General features: G+C 45.6%; 1 protein-coding gene across 1 annotated transcript in view; it reads right to left on the bottom strand.

Annotated features, from left to right (window-relative positions):
- The window catches only part of RAI14 (retinoic acid induced 14), a 127,063-nt gene that overhangs the window by 89,359 nt on the left and 19,505 nt on the right, over nucleotides 1–18,199 (bottom strand). The window lies entirely within an intron of this gene.

The following is an 18,199-nucleotide window of genomic DNA, read 5'->3' as shown; positions in this document are numbered from 1 at the left end:
TCCAGAACGCTGAGACAATATCTGTTGTTGTTCTGAGCCATCCAGTTTATGGTACAGAAGGTCCTGTGGTAACGTTTAGTTCATCACAGTTTCGTCATTTCATTATGATGTTGATGTCTTTAGAACATAACTCTTATTTATATCAATTAGCCTATAGTAAAAAAAAAAAAAAAAAAGGTTTCATTTTCATTACACTTTGTTTCACTTAAAGGAGCAGAAACCAGCAATGATGTTAAATGAGAATTTGTTACGGAGGCTCTGGCAAATGAATACAACTTGTTAGGAAGGATCTCTTTCTCCACCGAGGTCATATTCAAAGTCCCTAGTTTAAGACTGAAGCTATTTGCCTGCACGGCTTACAAACTGCAAACGACCACTGGAAAATAATTTCATCTAAATGCAGGGAATAAACTGCACGTGCTTTCTCCAGGAGAGTTTGAAAACCAGGTTTTTCTGCTGATTGTCTCGGGGTAGGGGAGGGAGGAAGACGAGGGCATTCACTCTGCTGCCCCTCTGATGCGGCACATCCACAGCACTGCTTCCTGCTCCGCGACCGGCTGTGACCCTGCGTCTGCGGTTCCTAACACATTTTGCCCTGGGCTATCTCCCAAGGAGCCTTACAGATCCCCAGCCCCGGCTCTGCTCCAGAACTGTGGATTCCGTCGGTTTGGGGCAGGTGGATTGAGGAACAGTAATAATAGGTTTTTGGTGGTTTTTTTTTTGGTTAAAGTATGCCAGGTAATTTGAATGTACAGTGAGAGTTAAAAATAACTGCCCAAGATGAGAGGGGTAAAGATTGTGTGATTGTGATTGTGTGTGTGTGTGTGTGTGTGTGTGTGTAAAATCCACAGAGGAGAAAATAAAACCCCTCACTACTCAGAAATATGAAGAAAGCCCCTCCTGTGTGAAACTGATACTAAGAAGCCATTGACTTGGAAAGTTGACTTTAAAACTCTGGCTCTGTGGCAGGCGGTTAGACAGACAGCAGCAGAGCGAGATGTCAGGCCGGCAGGGAAGGTCAGGGCGGGAAGCCCCAGGCGCCTAGCAACGAGCAAAACGGGAGAACAGGACATTGCCCCCAGGGTAACCTTTCCTCCCCTAGCTTGTCACTGGTCCTGCTGCGCAGACCCCCTGACCTTTCATATCGCTGGTCCCTCCCCTGACCTCTCCGCCCCTGGCATGCTGGCAGTCACGTGGGAGACCCCTTTGGAGAAGGAACAAGGGGCCAAAGAGTGGCCTCATGGGACTGGCATGTGGACACAACCACCCCTTAGGCATTAGCCCTCAGGGATAACGAGGCCACAGCTGTGTTTCAGCCCCAGGCCCAGAAAAGCAGCAAAACCGGGCAAGCGCAGCCACAGCTGACGTCAGGACCAGCTGCAGGGACTCAGGGCCCCCTGCCCGGGCGCTGACCACTCGGTGGAGACCGCGGCCCCGAAAGGACCCACACCTGGGAAGCTGATGACTATTTTACTGAGATCCTCCCCTGGGACCGCCCCTAAAACCCCCACCCTTGAAAGCCCTTAGGACGGAGGAGGACCAGAGTGCCCTTCCTCCTGGGAGCAAGCCGGTGCCTTCCCTACCCTCCTTCTCCCCCCCGGAGGCATATCACCCTTGCCTTTCTCTCTCCTAAGCTCCAAGGGCCCTTCTTTTGCGTCTGTAATGCACTTTCTGAGCCCACTTCTTCTACCACTCACTTCTACCTCCGTGACTTTCTAAATAAAGTTTCTCTTAGAGTTGGAGCCTTGGCTCTGAATGCTTTCCCAGCCAGAACTCAAGCACCGAGATTACCGAACCAAGGTCTCGTCTGACTCCACAAGTCTAACACCTGGTGTCTTCGCACCTCTGCCAACAGCTCCAGCCACGCTCCCGGGCATCTCATTTTATCTGTGGTATAATGGTCTTTTATATTTAGTCCCAGCCTCCATAGGTCTAATAGAAAATAAAATTTCATCACAGTTCTTTTTTAAAAAGCTACTGATGTTTCCACCATTGCAACTTGGCAAAACTATCCAGGCATCGAAATCCAAAGATACCCAGCCACCTATGAAATATGTTAATAAACTTGAGAAAAGTTTTGTTTTGACAATTGACAAGAGAAGTACTTGTTTAACAGCTGACCACGTTTATAGTAGGAATTCTGCAAACTTCTTAAAAACATTTCTGCCTAGCTGTTTTGTACTTAAATATGGTTCTAAAAAGTACATATGTTAAGATTTTTTTAATTTTTTTTTTTTTAGGAAAGACAGAAGCATCCAGGTGCGAGAGAAACATCCATCGGCTGCCTCTGGCATGCCCCCAGCAGGGGACCCGGCGTGCAACCCAGGCATGTATATTAAATTATATCTTCAATTATATGTAGACAAAACTCAGGAGCAGCTTAGCTTTTACACTATCTCATTTCTTGACAAGATAACCCTTCCTTAAGCCACTTCAGAAACGAATACAAATTCATGAGTACGACAGCCATACACAACATAAAAGGTTTTCTTTTCTCTTTCTCTCTTCTGCCCCATCTCATTTTCTTTCTCCTTGCACCATTTTTCAAAGCTTTGATTTTCCCCTTGGAGAGGCCAGAGACTTGGGGATTTCCTGTCTACAGCTCTGCTTTGTGCTTAAGGAAACACGAAAAAAGACTTGCACATTTCAAGGGACGGTCATTATAATCACTATAGACAATAGGATCGCATTCTTTGCTCTCTATTTGTTCTTAATCAGTACACATGGGAAAAAAAACCTTCCTGGGCAAGAGGAAGAGGAGGACACATTCTGACTAGGAACTAAGGGCGACTTGGACACACTTCTAACAAAATGTGCCTTCTCTTTCCAGATGCTCAAGAGGCTTTGCACAATTCCAGTAAAACTCAATGTACGGCTTTCAGAGTCTCTCACAGAGGCAACTACGAGTGGACACGGAGGCAGACGGGAGTGCAAGGGGTTGGAAAGAGACCTGAACAGGAAACACAGCCTTGAAAGCTTCATGAGTGTTTCAAGAGCATCTTATTTTCCCCACATGGAAACCCGGAGGGCAGGGGGCGCACTGACTTGGAGGGGTCTCACCTGCGTAATTGACAGAGCTATGATCAGTAAATGCAGTGTGCTGCTCTGTCCACAAAACCGTCTGCCAAGTCTTGACGCCACCCCAAAGAAACAGTAAAGCGTTGAGCCAGCCTCTTTGCCTCTCTGGCCTCATGTTGTACATATTTATCTTCTCTTAATATGTTATCATGGATGGGGATGGGGTGTCAGCAAGAGCTGGAGGTCTGGATTGAGTTACTGCCTCCTATTAAGATGAAAAGCCCTTCTGGAGTGGAAAGAGGATATTTCTCATGAAATGCAATCATCCTGCAAAGTTCAAGGCCAAAGAACCACATGTGCAGAGGGGGCACAAGCGTTACTCCTGTGCCCACGAGATGGCACGGATAACCTGGCCTTTCAAGCTGAGAAAAACACTCCAGTTGTAATAGGAGCCAGGTACAAAGAGTGAACTACACAGATTAGGGAGAAAAGGCTTGCGGTGCCTGGTGACACAGCATCATTGTAGAGCAGGCGCGACACCAATGCAATGTCCTGCTGACATGAAAAATTTCGTCCGTAAGTCCAGAAATCCACGGCTCAAGTGTCGTCTTTAAAATGTCCACCTCAGCACCAGCCTCAATTCCATTACTCAGGCTGAGATGTTTTGCGTAAGGGCCCAAGAAATACAAGAAAAACCATATAAAGGCAGAAAATAATCCTTAGGTGACATTGTATTTATGTTTACCTCATAAGAAACGTTCATTGTGCTCAGTTTAATGAGTAACTTTCCACATTCCATGGGTCGTATAAAGCCAAGGCTACTGAAGTGAGTGATTTAACATTTCAAGGAAAAGTATGAATTATGTAGAGGTCAAGCCCCTTTTTAAAAAGTACATTACAAAAATAAGGAAGTGACTCTAAATCTGAGTTCCAGGAATGGCAACTCCCTTGTATGGGCAGAGAAAAACAGTGGGACAGAACAATTACATTCCTATGCTACGAAAACACGCAGTAAAAACACACGAAAGCCAAAATCACAGCATTAAAAAAAAAAAGTGTACTTCAGTGAGATGCTCCATATTGAAATCAGTGTTGTTAAACCAGCAGCTACAGCTCAAACTTCCCTTAAGTTCAGCGGGCAAAAAAATGTATTCAAATACCGTAGGATATCACTTATTCAAATTGAGCTTGTTTATGTACATCAAAAACAGGAACGTGGCCAGAAACAGTCCCCACAAGGTGAATTTAAGTGAGCTGGTAGCTAATGGAAAGACATGGCTGAGGGGATTCTTCTTCACTTTCGGTCGTACAGATGTGAAATTTAATTTCTCATTTTTTGTCTTCATGATTAGGTCTGACATCACTATCCAAGAGAAATACAACGCAAGCCACATTTTCTATTTTCTGATCGCTACATTTAAAATAAAGGGGGGGGGAGGGGAAGGCCCTGGCTGGTGTGGCTCAGTGGATTGAGAGCCGGCCTGCGAACAAAAAGGTCACCAGTTCGATTCCCAGTCAGGGCACGTGCCTGGGTTGCAGCCAGGTCCCCAGTAGGGGGTGCACAAGAGGCAGCCACACACTGATGTTTCCCTCTTCCTTCCTTCCTCCTGACTAAAAATAAATAAAATCTTCTTTTAAAAAAGGGAAAAACACAGATTAAATTATTTACAATATTTTATAAAACCCAACACAACCAAAATCTTACCATTCCAGCATGTTATCAACATGAAAACTATTAACAGGTTATTTTACATTCTTCTTTCATACCAAGTGTTCAAAATCCTGTATCCTTGGGTCACATCTCAATTCTGAGGTGACAAGGATTTAGATTTCATGAAATTTACACTTGGAAAAATAAATCCACATATTCAAGTTGTGTCACTCTTAAACTTATCCAATATTTGAATGGACTATCCATTTTTACTTTTAAATTTATTAAAATAAGTAAAATCTAAAAATTCAGTCCCCTGGTCATTCTAACCACATTTCAAGTGCCCCACAGACACGCATGCAGATGGCAAAACCAGACGTGATAGATGAGGTCTATAACTGGAAATAGAATTTGAGAGTATTTGGGAGAGAGAAGTGAGTACCTTGAGCATTTTTTATCATATTTAACCCTCCCAATATCCTAGGAAGGGGGGACTTTCCTAAAACTCTCCCTTTACGGAATAGGCAAGAGAGGCTCAGAGAGGTTAGAGACGGTGAGTGGAACACACAGAATTTGAGCTTCACTAATGCATGAATTTAACTTTTAGGGGATAGGTTCTGGATTCTGTGCACAAAACACTGCCCAGCCACGAAAGGAATTATGGATACGGATTCCCTTGTGGAGTTTAGGAAAGGCAGTAAGACAAACCTGCTGAGGGGGTGATCATGTGTCCAGCTCTCCGTTGTTAACTGAAAGCACCGTATCTATAAATGCTTCACTTGAAGTGGTGACACACATTCTCTCACAGTGTTAGATAGGACAAGGGCCTCAAGGTCTGAGCCACTCACACTGAATGCTATTCTTGCTCCATGTTAAAATGTAGCGGTATTTTGCCTACCAGCTGTAAACAGGATAAGCTTGACAGGAACCCAACCCAGTAAGTGTAGCCAACCGCCAAGAAATCAACGTGCAATTGACCAAGTAGTATGTACAGGCAATGGCTAAGCCTCCCTTTTGGAGACAGCTTGCAATATGAATCCCCTGTCTCCTTCACTTGCTGCAAGTAAATAAAACTACCTCGGGACAACTGTGTCTCATTCTTGAACAGAACACCCCAAGAGGCGAAGCCCTTGAGTTTGGTTAACAAGAGGATAAAGAATCTCTGGGGGTGGACCTTAGTCATCAGCAGCTGGAAAAGCTTGCCAGGTGATTGTCACGTATAGTGAGGGTTAACAACTACAGAGCAAAGTCAACCTCAAACTTCAGTTTGCACTAGAACTGCATGGCGCGCGGGGCTTTGCTGAGCCCCACTCCCAGAATTTCTGGTTAGGTGAATCTGGAGGACCCCATGAATCTGCGTTTCTAACAAGAACCTAGGATACAGATGGTCCAGGCATTGCACCTGGAGAATGACTCAACTAGAAGAAAGAGAAATGGACCCAAATGAGGTCAATGCTCCAGGTTCTCCTGAGAATCCTGTTCATTCCGGCAACGTACAGGGCTTGAAACTCCAGCAGCTGAGGGCCAAAAGGTAACCGCTGCATCTGAGATGTGCCAAATGCTGCAGGCTGTAGCCATCTCCTACTTTCAGGTCAGAAGATGCAAAAAATGTGGACCGAGGCGCCAGGCACTGCTTGACCCCCAGCTGCTGAACCTGAACCGTGAAACCAGAGCACTCCTGCACCTGCAGAGGTCCGTCCAAAGCCTTGCGATGTGCTCACATTTTTCTTTTTTGTAAAATTTGTCAAGTAAAATCTTTTGGTATTTTTAAAAGGAAGATTCTCATGTATTTCTGTATAAGCCGCAGGCTCCACAAACCCTGGATTTGCCCTTGGAGACCTCTAATCCCTGTTTATATTCTTCTGGAATTTTTTCTAGGAAGAGGAAAACATTTAAAACTTCAAACATCACAAATATGTTTAGAACCTGCTCATATTATTTAATAATAATAAATGAAACAGCTTTTTTAAATAGATGCCTGCAATATTTTTAATGGCTTTGTACATGTACCCAAAAATATACTCAGCCAATTTTTTTATTATGTACCTAAGTCACTTAAGTGTCAACATAGTGAATGTTCTTAAAGTTAGACATCTTTGCCCATCCTTATTTCCTCAGTACCCCTCCAAGTAGAAGTGTTGATATGTGGCATATGTGTTTGTTTTTCAATAATTACAATTATAATGCAACATAATTTTGTCATTTCAATGTCTCTCCAACTTATTCTATGTACTTTCCCAGCTGCTGCTACATGATTTTTAAGCTTAACATTTTTAATGACTCCAGAACATTCTTCTCTATGGATGTAACATGTATTTGCCTACTCCCCCAAAATATAGGTTAGTCTTCATGTTTCAATAATATAAATAGCACAAAAGCTCCATTTTTAAGATTATTTTCTTCACAGAGCTTCCCTTAAGTTGGCCATTTTTTGGTAACATTTTTGATAACAGTGGCTAACCCAATAGTACTATTTATATAACACAGGTTTTGTGATAAAGAAATAAAAGGCGTGAACAGGGTTCACAATGGGCTTGAAAGTCACAGCCTCGAAGATAAGGAACGCTCAGTGACATCATAACCTGAGACCACCTGTCTGTTTAGAAGGCTTACTTGACCATTCTGGAGAATTTCTCCCCGGCTAGGAGCAAGATGTCCAGAATCTTTGACAAACTTTGGCAAACTCACTCACAAAGGTTAAAAACTATATAATAATGATATTATAGCAGCCTTCAAGGGGGCTGAAACAACTGTCCCATCATAACCAGAACCTAGCACCGTTTGGTTTCTGGGCGGGCGTGGCTGTGTTCTTGATCAGTGACCTTCAGGCTCTTTTATGGCAAAGAGAGACACACGTCAGTCAATAAACTGGGTCTAAAGTGAGGTAGTTTTGGCCTATGGAACACAGCCTAGTTAATTAGCCTACACCAGGTCTAAGTTCAGGACTGGTCTGGTTGGTGTGGTTCTCCAACCACCTGAGCTAACGAGCTGCAGATACAAAATAGTTTCAGTCTGGGTACAAAACAAGTACACAGGTGGGTTGTCCATGATAAGCCAGGCCCCCCAGCAACGCTCCTTAATGTTACCTAACACAATCAAAAGCGGCCAAGGGGACAGCCAGACCACCCAGAAGGAAACCCACCTCAAAAACCCCTCTGCCTTCTTGTCTCTGTCCACGATGTGAGCAAAGTAGTAAATATGGAGCAGAGGCACAGAGTGATGAGGAACTGACCATGATCTGTCAGCACCTCACGCTGCTCTTAGCCATTCATTCAAAACAGCGCCTGGCTCCAAATGCTGCAGGCAGAGCAAGGACAACGATCTCGTCCCACCCAACATGACCCAGGCTGCCACCTGCCGCTTCAATCCACGGGGCTGGCTCACTGTGGGGCAAGGGCAGGTGCTGTTTTACAAACACACTGGAAAGGGCAGGAACCTACGGTACCAGATCCCAGGACAGTGGGACTTGCCCGGTGAACACTCATCAGGGCTTACAAAACAACCCGCCTTCCAGCTATTCAGCTACTCACAGGGCACTGCCAATGTCCTCAGGCCTGTCCCAGTGCCAGAAGCACCACTCAGGGGACAACTGTGTCCCAAACCTTCAGAAGCACAGCCAACCGAGTCTAAGTCATGCCCTGTGTTATTTCAAAAACAGAAAACAATACGAACATTCCTTAAGTGTCAGGTCCCAATTTGCATTCCAGGTCCTTCTCTCCCCAAAACAGGTCTAACCACTTTGCTTTCCATATTCTCCTTTGCTCTCCATATTCTCCGCCCTGCTCTCACCTAGGACACCAAAGGCCTTCAGACTGATCTTGGTGAAATCTGGCTGCAAGGCTCTGCTGAAGTCTGTTTTGGTCTCAGTTTCCCAGTGATAATTATGTCAGCTGCCTCTGGGAATTTTGGAGAGGAGGGTCTGAAACCCAGTTCCAGGCCTCTCTGCGGCTGGCAGCAGTCCTATTTTGTTTCTCGCCCAGCGCACACCTGTGCACACCGGCAATCACAGCCACTGTGGTGAGGGCGTGACTTCTGGAGCGGGTCCCCAGCGCAAACCCTGGTTCCTCCTTCACCTTCGTGACTGGGACAAGTGTTACGGGTTGCAAAGTAGCCTCTCACGATTCACCTGTGAAATCCTAACCTCCAGTATGTCAGAATGCAACTTTATTCAGAAAAGGGATCGTTGTAGATATAACTGGTTAAGATAAAGTTATTCTGGAGAAAGGTGGGCCCCAAATCCAATGTGACTGGTGTCTTTGTGAAAAGGGGAAATTTGGACAGAGACCCACACAGGAGAACGCCATGTGAAGACGAAGGCAGAGGATGGGTGAGGCACCTGTAGGCCAGGGACCTCCAAAGAGTTCCAGCAAACACCGCGAGGAGAGGGCGTGGGTCAGGTTCTCCCTCACAGCCCTCAGACCCGCGGATACACTGATTGGGGATGTTCATCCTCCAGAACAGCGGAACAATACACTTCTGTTGGTGAAGCCTGTCTATTTACACTGTTAATAGTTTGTTACAATAGTAATGGCAAGCTAACAAAGCAAGTTACTGTATCACTGATTTTTCCTCCATAAAATGGGGATAAGAATGGTACTTCTCCAGTAGGAATAAATTACAATGTGTTAAACTGGTTAGAATAATGCCTGGCACAGAAGTGCACATGAATATTTAAAAAAATATTCTCCGAACATTCTTTCTTAAACAAATAGATTCTCATTTCTTCTGTTGTTCCTCTCAAGTTTCCTAAATGTCTCTTCCCACCAAATTGCTTAGCGAAAGGCAAGAGCAATCATGAGCCCACAGCAGATTTCTCAGGAGATGAAGGGCACTTCCACTGGCTGGCACGCCCAGAGCAGGGTGTGGCCTCCGTATCAACAGGAATCTAGATTTCCTCCCTGCTCTTCATCCCACGCCCACGCAAAGCAGCACATCCTTTCCCTCCCACAGCAGCCACCGCCCAGCCTTGGCCTTGGTCGGAGCCCTTCTCTCCCCCAAACCCCGAAGCAACCGACTGCCACAAACCCAACCATCTTCAGAGCTCCTTCGGCAGTTTCACCTGCCCCGCCCACCCCCAGCCTTTGATGCTGTGCAGAAGTCCATTCCTCCCGTCTAACTTTGTCTGCTATTACTTTTTCATGAGCACGTCCCTTTCCACTGAGTCCCCTTACCCGCCTCCAACCCTTGCCTTGCCCTCACTAGTACTGATTTCATCTGAGAATCCTAACCTACCCAGTCAAGGAGATCCAGCTCCAAACTCAAGTTTTCTCTAAGCCCTCTTTAAACTCCCACGGTATTTATCACCTGGACTCCTGACTTTGTTTTGAATGACAAAAGCCTTGGACTGCTTGAACAGTTTCATACATGTGGATCATAGCATCTCAACTACACAGTAAACTTTTTGAGACCATTCATCCCACGCTAATGAAGACACTAATTGAGAAGTTCCTGTGTGCCCGATCTTCTCCTAACCCATGTGATAATGCTGTAAGAGAGGGCTGGCACCACCCTGGTTTACAGATGAGAAAACCAAAGATAAAAGAGAGACTGTATAACTTTCCTGATAGATATCACAGAGATAAGAAGGGATAGAACTGGGGCAAGAGAGAAAACAAGGCTGAGAAATACTATAATGGGCCAACTATAACCAGACTCCGAAGAATGACAATTGAAGCAATGTCCATTTGGAAGGATGCAAATAATTATGGAGATATATATAAATTAAATTCCCAAACCTTCCTATGAATTGTGGGTGTGGGGTCAAGTCACGAATCCATGGAAGCAAGCCCAAAACGAAGACTGTAAATGGTGTTGATCTCATGCCTAATCAAACCAGGCACCTATCATAACTGGACGAAAAGGAAAAGGCTCTCTGATAACCTAATGTCACCAGCTGGTAACTCAGGAGTGGTTTCCATTTCTAACATGGAAAAGGCATTTAACTTCACCTTAAACAGCATGCTGCAAGAGGCATCCACCAATAGGACAATGGGGAATTGGGCAAAGAGCAGCCAAAATTCCTTCTGGGATAATAGTAATCACAACTAACATTTGGCACATCTTTATCATCCAACTCTCAGATGAGACACATTGTGGAAACTGCCTGTGGCCAAGAGTATTCACTTCCGAGGCCTGTCGCATTGAAGTGCCACAGACTGGGTGGGCTAAACAAGAGAACACACTGTCTCACTCCTCTGGAGACTAGAAGACCAAGATCAAGGTGTCAGAAAGGTTGGTTCTTTCTAAGGACTGTGTAGAAGAAGCCGTTCCATGCCCTTCTAGCTTCTGCGGGTTTCCTGGCAATCTGTGGAGCTCCTTGCCTTATGAGGCATCACCCAGATCTCTGCCTTCATCTTCACACTATGTTCCCTTGCCTCTTCATAGAATTTTCCCTCTGTGTGTGTCCAAATTTCCATTTTTTATAAGGACACGGGTTATACTGGATTAAAACCCACCTTAATGAACTCATTTTAATTTGATTACCTCTATAAAGACCCTACTTCTAAAAAAGGTCACATTCTGAGGTACTAGGGGTTAGGACTTCAATATATTTGTGGGGTGGGGGGAAGGTGGCAATTTAACCTATAACTCTAAGCTCACCTTATTCGGTACCATTCCTCCTTCCCCTTGAGGTTTATCTGGTTTCATAGCTGCCCATTAGAGAAAATGTTTTCCTGCCTCCCTTGCAGCTAGGTGAGGACATGTGACTAAGTTCAAGTCAGTTCCATGTTGAAGGCAATGATTTATGCACCTTCATAGTTACATCCTTTAAAAAGAAGATGCTTGTGTTTCATTTTCCCTCTTTCTAGTTCCTTAAGACTCGAAATGCAGAATACGTGACCATGAACAACACCCTAGCCAAGTGCTGTCCAAAAGAATTTTACTACAAGACTTAAGTCATTTTGAAGTTTCTAGTAGCCACATTAACAAAATATAAAGGAACAGGTGAAATTAATTTTAACACATTTGTTTAATCCAGCATGTCCAGAACATTAACACTGCAGTGTGTACTTATAAAAAATTAGGATGTTTTACATTCTTTTTTTCAGGTTAAGTATTTTAAAACTGGTAAATATTTTATAGTTATAGAACATCTCCATTTGGATCAGCCTCATTTCAAATTCTTAAAGGCCACGGTGGTGACTGGCTGCAACGACGCCCACGGCAGCTCTGGAGGGCAGCAGGGAGCCCGCATCCAGGGCCCTGGAACCCTGGATGAATCTAGGAGCAGTGCTGTCCTGCTGGCCCTGGGGTGCTGGGAACTTTTACTTGAGAAGAAAACCACTTCTCTTATTTGAGTTCAGGGTATTCTGTTATATAATAGCATATCCTGTATCTTAATAAACATGCCCATTGGGACCTCACAGCGTCTCAGTTATGAAGCCGCCCTTCAAAGAATGGGCCACTCCATGAGGTTATACTGGCTCCCACGGAAAAAATTCTCCACAAATGTAGCCCGAGTTGGAAAAATTGCCACAGAAACATTCTCAGTTTTGGGAAACACTTCACAGAATGAACCCTTCCAAGGAGAAGATGCGGTTCCTTGGCCTTTTTCCTCTTCTATTCCCACATGATAAATCACGACACATCCCAGCCAGCTAGCCCACTGGACAGCACAGAAGGAAACAGAGAGGAAAGACCATCAAATCATTTGGCCTCCTGAGAAAATGAAAGACAAAATCTTTTCAGGTAGTGCTTCCAAAACGTGAAAATGGTTTCATTAATGTGATAAAAACTCAGAGCTGTAATAACTGGATAACTAAGTTGCACAGAATACCCTGACTTTCCTTGATCAAAAGGAGGTAGGGACTCACACCTTAAACAAGGCCAAGCTAGTCACCATTGCCATCTTCACAGTCCTATTTGGCCTCTGACTGATGCTGACACCTACTGCCACATCAATGAAAATAACCACCTTGATACAGCAAAGTTCTTTGGATGGATACACAACTGAAAATCTCCACAGAGTACATTCAGAAGCAACTCCTATTTCACTCCCACGGAGAAGTTACACACAACAATTTGTCAAAACAAAAATCACCAACGTCAACAACAGTTTGCAATGATTGGGTAATTAACTCAGAATAAAGAGATAAGAGGTAATAACCTAGATGAGTCACTGCTGAGTAGATGATCAGATGTCCCCAGGTTTAAGGGCCAGGTCCTGCGTTTCCTACTGGCCTCCAGCTGCAGCTGGAGTGGTATCGGGTTTAACCAAGAGCTCCCGGGGTGGCCAGAAAGCGGCTGCGATCCAGGTCGCCAGCAATGGGCTCCGCTCAGACACAGGCGCTTGCGGCAGTGCCGGCGAAAGAGCAGAAGGAGCAGTTGCTCTCTCTCGCCTTAAAAATGAAGCCTGAAGTGCATCTGCCTCCCAGGAAACAACCCCAGAGTCCCCCAGAGCCTCCCCCGCTGTGGGGGAGGACACCCATGTTGTGCGCGTTGCCCCTACGGACAGCGCGCACAACGATGCACAATCACCAAATGGGTCTTTACACTCGGGACAACAGGGCGGAACTTCTTTTACGCAGTTAGAAGCTCTGGGTTTAGGAAATATGACTGTCCTGTGTCAGCAAGTTTGTGCAGCGGTTAACAAGCACAAGCTCTGGTGCCAAGGAAAATCCGGGATTCAGATCTCTCTGCCGTTTACTAAATGTGTGACTCTGGCCAAATGACTTAACTTCCCTGGACCTTAATTTCCTCCTCTATAATTGCTCTAATAACAGCAGTTTTTCCTGGAGAGAGTTTTGCAAGCATCACCTGATAATGAGCACACAAAGCGCTGGGCACAGCGCCGGGCGCACAGGAAACATTCCATCGATGAGAGCGCTTCTTATTTCTGGGGCAGCAGGTCAGGGATCCATACGTGTCGACTCCTGTTATTAACACTGTGTTTTAGACAGTGTCACCCACTGAACAACTGGGATACTGTGGCCTCACTCCATCAGACACCGAAAACGTCCAAAAGACACAGGGGCCGTGGAACTAAGGCCTGCCAGGGAGCGTGCGTGGGGGCCGGGGCGGAGCTTCAGAGCAACTGTCCCCTGTGGAAGGCACGGAGCTGTTTGGGTTGAATTGTGCCCCTGCCCCAGAAAAAACTGATAGGCTGAAGTCTTACCTCCCTCAGAATATGACCCGATATGGAGATGCGATCTTTTACCACCGTAATCAAGTTAAAATGAGGTCATTAGAGTGGGCCCTAATCCAGTAGGACTGGCGTCCTTCTGAAAAAGGGAAATTTGACGACAGGCACACACGGAGAACACCACGTGAAGAGGAAAGCAGAGATCCGTCCGGTGCATCTACAAGCCAGAGGCCGCCCGCAAACCACCAGAGGCAAGGAGAGGCGTGGAACAGACTCCCCTTCCTCCCTTCCCCAAGGACCAACCCTGCCGACACCATGATCCCAAACTTCTGGCCTCCAGGGCTGTGGGACAACACATTTCTGTTGTTTAAGCCACTGGCTGTGTTGACGGCAGCCCTGAGAAATGGATACAAGGTGAAACCAGGCAGCAAACAGCTTCCCCATTTAAGAAAGGCTGACAAGACCTGGAAAATATGCCGCATGACACAAACCGGACTGAATTCCTCTCCAGGAGTTTACAAGTCTCATACCTCCACCCAAAAAGGTCACCTCTGATGTGTTTTTAAATTATGTCTATGAGAAAGAGGCTTAGCCTTACAAGAGAATACACCAGGGCTCCTTCGTCAACAGGGAGACTTGGATTTTAAATACTATCCCCTCCCCTTCTTTTTTTGCATGTGTGTAGTAGGGGAGGGAGGGTTGGGCATGTGTAAAAACTTACTAGAAATGACTAAAAGCTCCTTGGAAAAAAAAATACCTTGGCAGACATGTCGATTATTGACCTTCATGAGAGCTGTTCTCTCAACAGGCAAGAAATTCAAGCTCCTGTCTGTGCAGGTCACATCTGGTTCCTCAAGATTCACGGGGTGTGTGCACTTCTTTGGCTGAAGGCTGAAGTCATTAATAACTGCTACATAAAGAATCTCGTCAATTTAATCTCTCATGAAGCCAGCCATTTTGAACTGGCTGCTTTGATTTTTTTTTTTTTAATGGAATGTCCAGTGCTTCCCTATTTCAATGGAAAACATCAATTGGAAACAAATCTTTCATAAAATTAAACACACACCCACAAAGTAAACTCTGAAGGCCTTGATCACGTCTGAGAGGCATATCTCAAGGTTTTGTCACAAAGCTCTTTCAACCTCATTTTCCATCCCTCCACCTCCACCCACTTTACTCAGGGCACCAAAAATTGGCATTTACAAAGAAATTCCGGGAGCCTGAGCGTTTTATTAGCAAAGGGAAATCCCAGCTTTCTTGGCCCCATTTCTTATGACGACAGCTCCGATCTCCATGTGGAACCACGTACTAGTTGGTGCAAACATTTAAAAAGGTAAAGAAATCACTCTCAAACTGTAGTCACAAAAGATATATATAGTGATAGTTTAGAACTCTGTGCTCATTTTATAAGCACCACCGTCAAGCATGTCTGTTTTTAAAATGAGAATGAAATATTTATTGTGTTGTTGTTAAAAGACGCGGGGCCGTGCTGTGGGCACTCTCCTGGCTCTTGAAGTATCAATATGACAACGTCAAGGGCAGTATTTTGAGAGTCGCCCACTGTGCTACACAGCTGGCTCCTCGGCCTTACCCTCCCCTCCCCTCCCAAACACCCTTCCGAATCCTACCCAGCCTCCACCTGGAGGAAGCCTCTGTGCGCAAAGCTCCCCCAAACCTCTCCGTTTCCAGTTACTTGCCCGTCTCTGAAAATCTACAGCGATGGCCAACCCAACCCCACAACTGAACAACGGGTTTATATCACCTCCAAGGTCCCTTTAATACCTATAATTCTGTATGATTTGTAGTTTTGCCTTAGTTATTTCTCTACGTGTAATTTTTCTCCTCCCACCTCAGTTTACGAGCTTCTTCAAGACAAGAGCCACACTTCACATTTCTCCCATATCTAGCCCAAGTTTAAGGGTGCCCAAAATAAAGTTATGAAGGGGAACTGACAAATGTCACCCACAGTAGAAGGACGAGCGTTTGGCTGCACAGCTCTTTGGCCTCGGGGGGTTATCTGCAGGCTCCCAAATGTGTTCGGGGATTAAAGCAACTAGACAGTGCCATTATCTAACCACAGTCCACAGAATCAGGCTCATTCCCCTGCTACCCTCACCTAAGCCTGACCTCGATGGGGCGGCCATCTGCGTCGACTGTTCCGGAAAGGGCACTGGGAGAAACCTCTACCTGCATGACGGTCCTGGAGTAGCAGAGTGCCCTGAAGCCCATCCACGGTGGGGGCTCCTTTGGGCCACTTTAGTCCTGTTTCACTCCTGGGTTTTGCTCTCAATGGCCAGAGGCCTATCAGGCTGCAGACCTCCCAGACACAGGCGGCTGAAACGCGATCGCGCCCGCGGGTCACCTGCCTTCTCTCTCTGAGAGCATGAACATGATCTGCGGTCCCTTCTTCCTACCCCCCAGAAGCACAAAGAAGCCTTTCTTCCAGCCTCTCGGTTCAGCCTCGCACAAAGACAGGCAGGAAAATGTGAGGGCTGGTGGTTTACACTCATTCTTTGAGAGAGACCACTCACTTTGGGTCAAAAAGTTTATCATTTGGCTCATGTAACTGAATATAAAAAGTTGACAATTTATTTTCCTAGTAACAGGAATATTCAAATCAAAAAGCGCATGTTGAAAAGCAAGCCGCCTTCCTCGACCCACTCCCAGCTCTCCGTTTCCGTCCTCAGAGGCAGCAGCTGTTACCAGATTATTCTACCCTCCAGACTATATTATGCACTTTGCCAATCCCGCTGTTTAAAAATTTATTTCAGAGGGAGAAGGAGTGAGAGGGAGGGAGGGGAGGCGGGGAGAGAAAGAAAGGAGAGAAAGAGAGGAGAAAGAGATGGGGGGGGGGGAGAGAGAGAGAGATCAATTTGTTGTTCCACTTATTGATGAATTCATTGATTGATTCTTATATGTGCCCTGACTGGGAATCAAACCCGCAACCTTGGCATATCGGGATGACACGCTAACCAACTGAGCTACCCAGCTAGGGCCAGATCCCACTTTTTATCATGAGTTAAGAGAAAGGAATAAATTATTTACTGAGAATCCCTGACTGCCAGGTCCTAAGATGTGTGTTTTACCTATATGAGCACATTTAACCTTCACAACAACTTTGTAAAGCTAGTGTTTTCTCCATTTTTCAGGGGACAACCTGGAGGTTCAGGAAAGGTAAGAGATTTGCCCGAGGCCCCACACCTAGGTCCAAAGTCACTTTTCCAAAATGCCACCTGTACCATCCTGTTTCATAAAATCAAGTCTCCAGCCAAATTTTCTCTTTCAGGAAACCTGGGCTCCAGAAACAGGCCACATTGGCATAAAAACTGGTTGGCTGTACAACTTAGAATCCTAAGAAGCCAGACAAGTTACTGCACTCCCTAGGTCTCAGTTTCTTCACCTGCAAAATGAGCCTCATGCGGAAACCGACCAAATAAGGTTTTGGCAAGATTAAATGGTTTTACCAAATACTCTGCAATGGTTACTCTTATCGCATGGCTCAGGAACAAACTGGGGATTGAAATGGTTTTCTGTCTTGTTTTTATCCTGCTCATTGAGCTGGACAACGGTGTGGTTCTGGGAAGCAATGCGGGATAAACCGGGGGAGCCAGCTGATATTTTCTGGCCCCATTACACTGATTTCCTTTGCTCCCTCCCCAAGGTTTGCTCCACGAACCTTTCTTCTCTCAGCACAGACTGCCAAATGCACAACCTTCCTGCTGCCAAATCCTAGAAGCTTTTCATAGTATTATTACTGTGCTTTTAATGTATCATGGAAATATTTCCGTTTTTATTTAAAAACGAGAATCCAGCAACACCCTCCCTGTTGTTACAGTTTGCAATTTTTTAACCCAAAAGTTTATGTGCCTAGCATTTCCTCCCTGCCCCTGTTCATGTTATCATGGAACTTTAGACTGATTAAATTTTGCTAAAATAATCTCAGCCTGTATGAATGGAAGCTAACCAAACTCCCTTGGAGTGGGAAAGACATTTGTTGACCTGGTCACACATTTTTCAAACCCATATCTGCTCCTCTGAGCCCCATTTTCCATTTAACTCCCTCTTCCTCCTCAGCAGAAAGTCAAAGGAAACCTGCAGGCGCTGGTACCACTGGCTGGCCGCCGAGGAGTTTGCAGGGAGTCTCTTGGGGGAGTTGCAGGGGCGAGGGGCGGAGCAGTCAGGACACTGAAGCTGTCACCTGCCACAGGCAGGCTGGATGACCCTGGCCAAGTCACTTCCCATTCCAAAGGCAGGCTAGCTCATCTCAAGAATGAGAAGATGGGACCAGCTCTTTCCTGAAAAACCTTCCTAGCTCTAACTTTCGTTCGGCCCGACAAGATTCTGCAATCATCGCATAAGCATCTTCTCTGGTCTGGGTCTTATCAAAAGGGCAGTAAGTCACTGTCATGATGCAACCTCAGGAGATAAGCTTCAGCCAAAAGGAGGTG

Source organism: Pteronotus mesoamericanus, unplaced genomic scaffold (genome assembly GCF_021234165.1).
Source record: "Pteronotus mesoamericanus isolate MK-2021 breed Mesoamerican mustached bat unplaced genomic scaffold, CSHL_Meso_final contig_75, whole genome shotgun sequence".
Lineage (NCBI taxonomy): Eukaryota > Metazoa > Chordata > Mammalia > Chiroptera > Mormoopidae > Pteronotus > Pteronotus mesoamericanus.
Note: the sequence above shows the minus strand (reverse complement) of the source record. Positions and strands in the feature narration are given on the sequence as shown.